Source organism: Heliconius melpomene, chromosome 1, assembly GCF_056956725.1.
Source record: "Heliconius melpomene rosina isolate 202511_hmr_F chromosome 1, ASM5695672v1, whole genome shotgun sequence".
Taxonomy (NCBI): domain Eukaryota; kingdom Metazoa; phylum Arthropoda; class Insecta; order Lepidoptera; family Nymphalidae; genus Heliconius; species Heliconius melpomene.
Window position 1 is genome coordinate 675,387 of NC_140389.1, and position 9,151 is coordinate 684,537.

The window sequence follows — 9,151 nt, forward strand, 5'->3', positions numbered from 1 at the left end:
GGGGAGGCCAAGTTAGCTTTAAACACATCTGTTCGTGTAAAGGTATGTTTTTAATTTTTCAGGGTTCATTATTCCTAGTAAAATTTCTAGGGTGGGCACAAGACTTCTGAAGTGGGCTCGAACCACCCGTACCCTAAGTCCTTGCATATATGTATGTGAAATCTATGTAAATGTATGTAAAGCAATGAGACCGTTGCTTCAAGCAATCATTGACTTCGAGACAGTGATAATATTAAAATTAGTCTCTCTATAGTGGCTGTAGTAGAGCAGCGGTAAAGTGACTGACTGTAAAACCAACGGTGGTAGATTCGTTTCTGACTTAAGGGAAATTACATTCCATATCTCGTTTGGGTAACAAGACAATGCACGACGTTGACTTTCGTATCTGAAGAATTTGCGTATGTTCACCATAATTAGGCGGTGTGCGTAACAATTTCTGAATAATATCCCTCTGCATCTCCTACTATATACAGGAAATTTTAAAGATATATATCATCAATCAGATATAATTGAATTTATATTTGATTTATTTTCAATTCAATTCAATTCAATTGACGGGGACATTTAGATGAAGATGACGTAGAGAAAAAAATACTAGTGTACTGAACCGCAATGACGAAACAATTGTTCATAAATCAAAAATTAAAAAGCGAAAAATTCTATAATAACCATAAACTCGGTCTTAATGCCTGACAATTTTGTATTCTAATGAAATGCTTTCACCTCTATTCTAATAGGTATAAGGTTGAATTCCTGTCGGGGGCACGCTACAATAACGTTGAAGTACATATTAAACTCCTTAGAGAGAGGCTGTATACATTTACGATCGTTTTGCATTTTTTTATTCAACGGAGGCGCTGTAAATTCATATTTATACGTATTTTTGAGAAGATTTACTCAATTTTATGTTTGAGATGGGAACATTAATTGAAGATTTCTTTTTTATGTGGGAAAAGTAATACCTGTAGTTATAACATTTAATTTTAGAGTCGTGCCAACTAGTATGTACTACAACTATATATACGTATATACGAGTACAGTGGCTGGGTCAATGGGGTGTCTTAGTAATCTAGAATTTAATTAAAATTTAAATTAAAATTTTACGATATTACTTGTAATTGTTGATTGCCTAATTATTGTTTTTTTTTTCTTGAAAATTGCAATATTGGACAAGCTTGCCATCTATTAAAAGAATATTGAAACTGATATTGACTCTTAGAATTATGACTAAATAGTTCGATTATTTATAAATAGATGGCGTTAAAAAATTCTATATGAGTAGCGCTATCTACAGCGCAAGTTATAATAAATAAATCTGCTTCACGCTATATCCCGCACATAGTAAGGTAGGCAGAGGGAACCTAGTGTTAAGATACTCCTTTCCCCATTTTGGAGACTGCCCTAGAACTCAACACCGCCCTTTGTCTCGACACCAGAGCGAAGAAATGGAAATATAAATTTGAAATAAATATTTCATTTCCGTTTCTCGTATATAAAGTCAGCTATCCTAAAATTAAATACCATTTTAAGTTATTATACGATATAATTTTTGGGCATTCATTAGCTCGTGCCATCTCTGGTGGCTCATCCCGTGTTATTGTCGCGTTTAGTTAGTTGCCAAACTTTGCATTATAGTGCAAGTTTTATGTGACTTGGTGGCGGGAGGCCTTTGGTGGGGTGACTGTGGGATGTAGTTCTTAGAGATGATATGCATTTTAGTAAATTTACTTTTATTTTTCTCGCATAGGGAACCTAGTTGACAGTACAAACAGTATAATATTTTCATTTCCTCGCTCCGGTACGAAGCAAATCGCGGCGACAATTTTCCCTATTCAACCCACAATGCCTCTAGAATTTGCGGAAAGTGGAGAATGGAAGTGTCTTAATGGGGTGCAGAGTGTAACACAAAATTAACATTAAATTTTCAGCTTTCCTCTGCCTACTTTGTAATGTGCAGGATACTGCGTAAAGCTAAAACAAATATTTTATTTATATTTTTGAAATATAACGGTCTAAAATTATAAATATTAAAGGAACCTTTTTTTAAATAATATATCCACAAAACCCACAATGCACGTACACCCTATAAGCAGCTTTGTTCAAAGCACAAACGCATACATTACTACAACTGGAGCTTCCTTACGCTCAAACCTATTTCGTTGTTCTCTTTACTTTATAAAGATAATACAAATAAAAATTTAAACTTTTGTTATTTACGAACAACAGTTAATATTAAGTTATTTTTTGTACTTTTAAAGTTATTGTAATGGATTTTAGAGGACTTCGCGGCGCAGTGGCGCAGTTTCGACTGTAACAGTCATGGGTTCAATTCCCAATTGGTGAAATGAATTTTGGTGAAATATCGGGTAACAAGATCAAATGCGGTGTTCAGTTCCACCTTAAACTTAACAAGCTATGTCTCCAAAATCTCTCAAACGGAAACTGGAGAACAGAGTCTGGTTTTACCAGGTTACTCACGTTAATTCACGTTGGTGAAACTCAACGCCGCGCTTTTGTCTTGTTTCAGGATTGACGAAAACGATATTAATCCATAACCTCGAATGGAAATTGAACCCACAACCATCGTATTACCAGTCAGGCGTTCCACCACAGCGACGATAAATTAATATTGTAATTATTATGAACTCGACCAGCTATGGCCCATGAGTATGATGTAAGTTTGCAAAGCGTATCGCCGCAAAGACCGCTGCCGACCGCGCCGTGTATCATATCAGAACCTTTTTAACACAAATGTATATAGTGCTGGATGAGCCCCGTCGTGGCGCAGGGGCACTAAGCACGACTGGTTGTATGTTCGATCCCCACCCGAGAAAATGAAATATTCAATCGGTTTATAAATAAAAAAGGTATACTCGTATAGGTGTCACTATAAAATGTATTCGGAAATATTTCTACAAAATAAGTGTTTTAAAAAATTGGTTGAATATTGTGTTTAAAATAATAATGTTATTAGAAGACGAAAGTTAACAAAATTCTACATCGTATCGAACTACAAACATTAGGTTCCCTTCGCCTACCCTGCTACATGCGGGAGGGTTCTCAGTACAGCGTGAAATTATGTCATTTAATTCCATTATAATCACTAAGCTAGCTAAAAATAATCTATCGCAATTGACACCCACCTTCCTCTTAAAAGTTACGATGACATTTTTAATAAGTTCCTTTTTTAGGTAAATTAGAAAGTTTGTTTGTATTAACAATGAGTATTACACAAATGTTATATCCGCAAGATAGCGGCGCCCACTCCTTGTCGAAACTTAAAGTAGAAATTATGAAATAATTACTTATAAATGTATAATGATTAGTTTTAGAAATTAGATTTTTTAATGTCTGTTTCAAGAAAGGCCGTCGGGGCGTAGGGGCACGGAGCGTGCGACTGTAACGATGCGACGATTGTGGGTTCGATTCACTTCGTGGGGACTTATTTTTTCATATTTTCATTTTATTACGGCTTTCCTTAAGCAACGAGGTAAAGCGCGGCGATGAATTTCGCTGCTCAACACACAATGTCACCAAAATTGAATGAAAAATGGGCATGAAGTATTTTAACACTAAGTTACCTCTGCCTATATGTGGAATATAGAGCAAAGGTTTTTTGTATAATATTTGGAATTTATTATAATAAAAACGATTTGAACCTACAAAATTTAACAGACTTATCCAGTATAAATAATTCAAGGACACGTGAAAATACATTGTTAGCTAATTTCCCCCTTATTCGATGTAGTTTCCATGAAATTAAATTTTGGTTTTCTGCTAACCTTTTATTATAGCATTACGGGTCTAGTTGGCTTTGATCCCACCGGCCACCACGACATATATGTACATATATGGGTATAAAATATTATGAGATAAAATTATTTTAGATTGTATAATTTTATTGTTTGAAGATTTTACTTGTGAAGATTTTATTTTAGACCATCGTGCGGTGCCATGAAGTGTTACCTACAAAAAATTTATTAAAATATATTATGTGGAGCTGTTTTTGTGCAGTGGGTAAAGCTTCTGATTGTAAGCGCGACGGTTATAGGTTCAATTTCTACTCGGGGGTATTAATCATTTCCTCGCTCTTGTACATTAAGGCAAAGTGCGGTGTTGATATCCGCCTTTAGTTCCATGTGAGTCAAACATAATTTTTAAATACTCATGTTGTGTCTCATATATAGTACAGTAGGCAGAAGAAACCTAGGCTAAGACACTCCGCTTCTCATGTGCTGTCCAATTTATGAGACATTACAAATTGAATTGACCTTTGCCTGCAAAGCAATCATTTATTTTCGTGAGTGGGAATTGAACCCACTACTATATTTAAAAATTATTCTTAGGAAATCAACCCCGCATCCACCTCATACAGCCAAAACACCCTTTACTCCAGCAGTGTCAAAGGCAAACATCTAAATCATTATAGTTCGGTATTTCGCAAACTACCCGACTACCGGCTACGAACTGCCGATCCATTGTGAATGGGCCACGCAGGAACAATTAAAATAGTACCCTTGATTCACTGCAACGACGGTAATGAGCCGGATCTGTAACGAAAGATTTGTGTGGATAATACAAGAAACTTAAGAATATTTACTTAAGATACTTTAAAAAAAACGTATTAAAATATTTTATGTAGCGGAATTTGTACCTCCGCCTAAAGTTTACAAGGTCCTTTTTATTTAATTTTTTTACTCACTCTAACAATAAGACGAAAGGTTGGCGTTGTGTTGTGGAGAAAAGGGCGTAGGGCGGTGCGTGAAGAATAGAGTGTCATGACACTAGGTTTCTACTCTGCTATATGCGGGATAGAGCGTGAAGTTAAATTAATATACAACTAATACTACCGACTAATTTTACCAGAACCTTTATGATATGAAATATTTGTTTAATTCAAACAAGTAGTTCCTGAGATTAGCGCGTCCAACCAAACAATATCTTTAGCTTCATAATATGAAGCATAAAAAATTATAAAGAAAAATAATAGCGTATCCATATTAAAAGCACTAATGGAGTTCGCATTAATACCTTAGTACTAAGTCGTGGTAGAAGTGAATCTAGGTATTAACACATATAAATACTAAAACCTAACTCAAGTTAACTAAGCTATTGTATACAATTACTTATCTCTTGGTAACTTTTGATTTCTTGCCATTGCGACGCAACTACGCATCGGTTCCAGTTTCGCAGCGTAACTTAACGCCGCACATTGTGATACTAGAGCAGGAAAAGGAAAATAATTTAAATATAATCTTTTCTCCGAGTGGTGATCGATGAAGGCCTCAATATTTTTATGTCATATTTAATTCTTTAGCTTTACTCTGTAAACTGCGCTGTATACCGCCTGGGAACCTAGTGTCCCCTCTGCCTATACTGCTATATCTGCGGGATACAGCATGAACCTGAATCCATCCATCAGCCTTTTAAGGTCCACTGCTGGACATAGGCCTCCCCCAATGCTCGCCACTCCGTCCGGTCCTGCGCCCTTTGAATCCAGCGGTTTCCCGCTGTCTTCATAAGGTCGTCGGTCCACCTGGTTGGAGGGCGGCGGTTGAACCTGAATAAGAAAAAATATATACAAGTATTTAGCATCCCGACACGCTGCACCTTTGCGCTTGGCGACCGGCAAGACTTCACAAGACAAACACTAAAACCAAATTCAAGTAATTAATTAAAGTTGAGCAAGTTGGCCGAGTCAACCGCTCCGGGGCTCCGGGCATCGGATTAACTGGAGAGCTTTGAGTAACGCGTTAAAAGGAGCTTTGTGGATATCCTATTAATATTATACATATATACATTCTATTCTATCCTATAATAACAATCCATACTAATATTATAAATTTGAAAGTAACTCTGTTTGTCTGTCTGTGACATGATCACAAGCGTGCGACAGTAAACGCGACATACATATTGTGGGTTCGGTTTCCAAAATGAAATATTTAATATTTTTTTTTCCTCGTTCTGGTAAGAAAGCAAAGAGTGGCGTTGAGTTCCACTACTGAACACGCAAAACCTCCAGAATTCGGCCAGCAAATGGAACATGGAAGTGTCTTAATGGGAACAGAGTATCTTAACACTAGGTTCCCAAGTTCCCTCTGCGTGGAGCTAAAAAAAGTATTCTAAGGGTCAAAAATTCATAATCAATCTCATATCTATTTATATAATAATATATTTTTAGACAATATAAACACGTTCTTTGATGTTAGGAAATAAACGTGCCCCAAATATTTGGCAAATAATTAAGCAAACTTTCAATTTGACCCAAAACTCATCAAAGTACACTGCGGGACAGTATTAAGGGTACAATAATTATACAAGTTTGATAAACATATGGCGGTTAATAATATAACTTTGTTAAGGACTATTATGTAATAATAATTGAGTATGAGGCCGCCGGCCCTCGTGGTGCAGTGGCACAGCGTCTTACTGTAATCGTACCTGTTGTGGGTTCGATTACCACTCGGGGGAATGTATTATTTTCATTTCATTGCTCTGGTAACATGAAAACGCGTGACGTTGAATCGAATCGAGCCATTTAATTTACAATGTTTCATTGAGCGGTGTCTTAACTCTTAGCACTAGGTTCACTCTGCCTACCTTGCTATAAGCGGAACAGAATGATAGGACGTAATCCTAAATGAATAGCCCAAGTAGATAGAAAAAAAATATATATTCTAATGTATTTCTTTAAAATTTTACGCTAAGTGGCAAAAATTTGAAGCTGTAAAAGTTAAAAATTCAGGGAACCTAACAGAAAGAACGCAGTGATAAAATTCTTATCTCTGTGAAAATGTATCAAATCATAAAATTTTTATCCTGATAAATGTTTTATTTTTATCAGTACAAAATGTATATGATATAAAATTAACACCTCGAAACAACCTGACTTCTTGTGTTACCTACTTTATATCAACGAAATCTCGACCTCGACAAACATGAATGAATGTTGTAAAAAGTATAAAAAAAATATGTAAGTATATACGAGAACCTGTCCGTCAGTTGTTAAGAGCAAAGATTAAGAAACCCATTATATTTATACGTTAATTTATTATACGGGTAGGCCTGTGAATGAAACTTGCGGCGTGTCCACACTTGTTACTTATATCGACAGCTTTAATTAAAAAAAATTGCTTCACGCGGTATCCATATAGGCAGAGAGAATTTAGTGTGAAGATATGTCTTTCTCTTTCATCCTAGTTTTCGAGACATTGGGTATTGAGAAGCGGAACTCTGCACCGCGTCTTGTCTTCTTACTAAAGTGAGGAAATGAAAATGTGGTAAGTAGGAATCTAACCAACAATTATCACGTTTACAGTTTGACGCTCTACCGCTGCGCCACGACGACGAGCTCAATATAAGTTTAATTTTATTGAATTATTTTGAGTTTTGCATTTTATAGTCCATTTGTCGAGAAAAGCCTATAGGCTGTTACTAACTATTACTGCTGCGGTTAAAGTTACCACTAGTTATAGAACGATTTTAGTATTTTCCACTTGATATGGGCGAGTCTGTAGGTGAAACCTAGTATAAAACAAAAAAGGCAATTAAAACTAGAATTTTAGACCTTGAACCGAGATCATTTCAATCTGCAGTTATGCTAATATCTAGATCAATAAAGTTGTCCAAATGAATATAAATAATATGTAAATTTTTCTAATAATTATTCCCAAGCGTTATCGAAATAATTACAATAATTATGTAATTAAGATTGGTTGAATATGGAATGCGTGTCAAAGCGAATAATTTAAATGACAAAATACAGTGGTTGTAGGTTCAATTTCTGCTTTTGATATTTAGATTAGATTTAGATTTTCACGCATATTTCAACTTTGAATATTTTTAATTAATTAACAATATTTCCATTGGAAGCGTCTTATTGGAATTTGACAATTTGAAAATATTGATATTTATTAATTTGCGCAGGGGCACCACAACGTACGACGGGTAAGCGCGGCGGTTGTAAGTTCGATTTCCGCTCGTGGGAATGAAAATAATTTAAAAAATCAGTTTTAGGTTTAGCACTAAACGATATCTTGAAATTACTAAATGTGTCTTAATCAGTGATACAACACAATATTCTTAATATTTAACAATTTTTATAAATGAAAAACATATAAATAAACAAAAATAACATAAAAACACGCATAAAGTAAGTTATTGTTTTTGTTTTGTAAACATTAGTGTGAACACAGCCTCCGCGTTACCGCTCGTTTCCTTCCATTCACAATTTCGTACTCGTATCGAGTGGCAACTGGTTTTGTTCTGGTGTACAAGTTATAAGAAATTACCTTATAATAATATTTGTTATTATTTACATATTCCTTAACTTCAAATATCAATTATGGTATAATTAATTAAATAATGAGGCCTTTGGTGGCATAGCAGCGACGGATGCGGGTTCATTTACCACTGCGGGAATGAATATAGTTCCCTTGCTCTAGTGCCAAGACAAAGCTCTGCGTTGGACACAGACTCTTATTAGGTTATCTAAAACTTTTATATTTTTTTATTTTTATTCTCACATATAAAATCTTGTAATGTAGGTAGTACTAATATTATCATAAATAACTTCAGTTACTTTACCTATATCACTGCCACAAGGTGGCGTTAGCTTTCTGTCTGTCTTACTAGAACCAAAAATAAATTATAAAGCTGAAGAGCTTCGCTAAATTTAACGCACTAATCTCAACAACTACTAATTCGTTATTTTTGGGTTTGACAATCCATTTATCGAGAAATTTAGGCTTAAATTAGCTTTTAAGTATTAGCTATTAGCAAATGACCATATAGACGAAGTCGCAGGTTAAGATAGTTATAAATGTTTTCGAAATAGAATATTGAACTTTTAACCAAGTTACATATTAAAACTATCAAAAAACTCTCAAATCTTACGTTTCAGACCAACCACCATGTATACAAGTAGTAGAAACCAGTCCGTTGTAATAAAATGACTCTCCTTCCTCTCCAGTGTTATGAACGAAACGTAAAATTTCAATGTTAGATTATAGTGGAGCAAATTATGAACATCCGTCGATTTTACATAGATTTACTTTGATGTTTTTATGCTTATTTATAGTATGATATACCTTATTAGGTACATAGCTGGGATAATGTGAACATTTGTAGTGCAAAATAATAGTGGACGTAC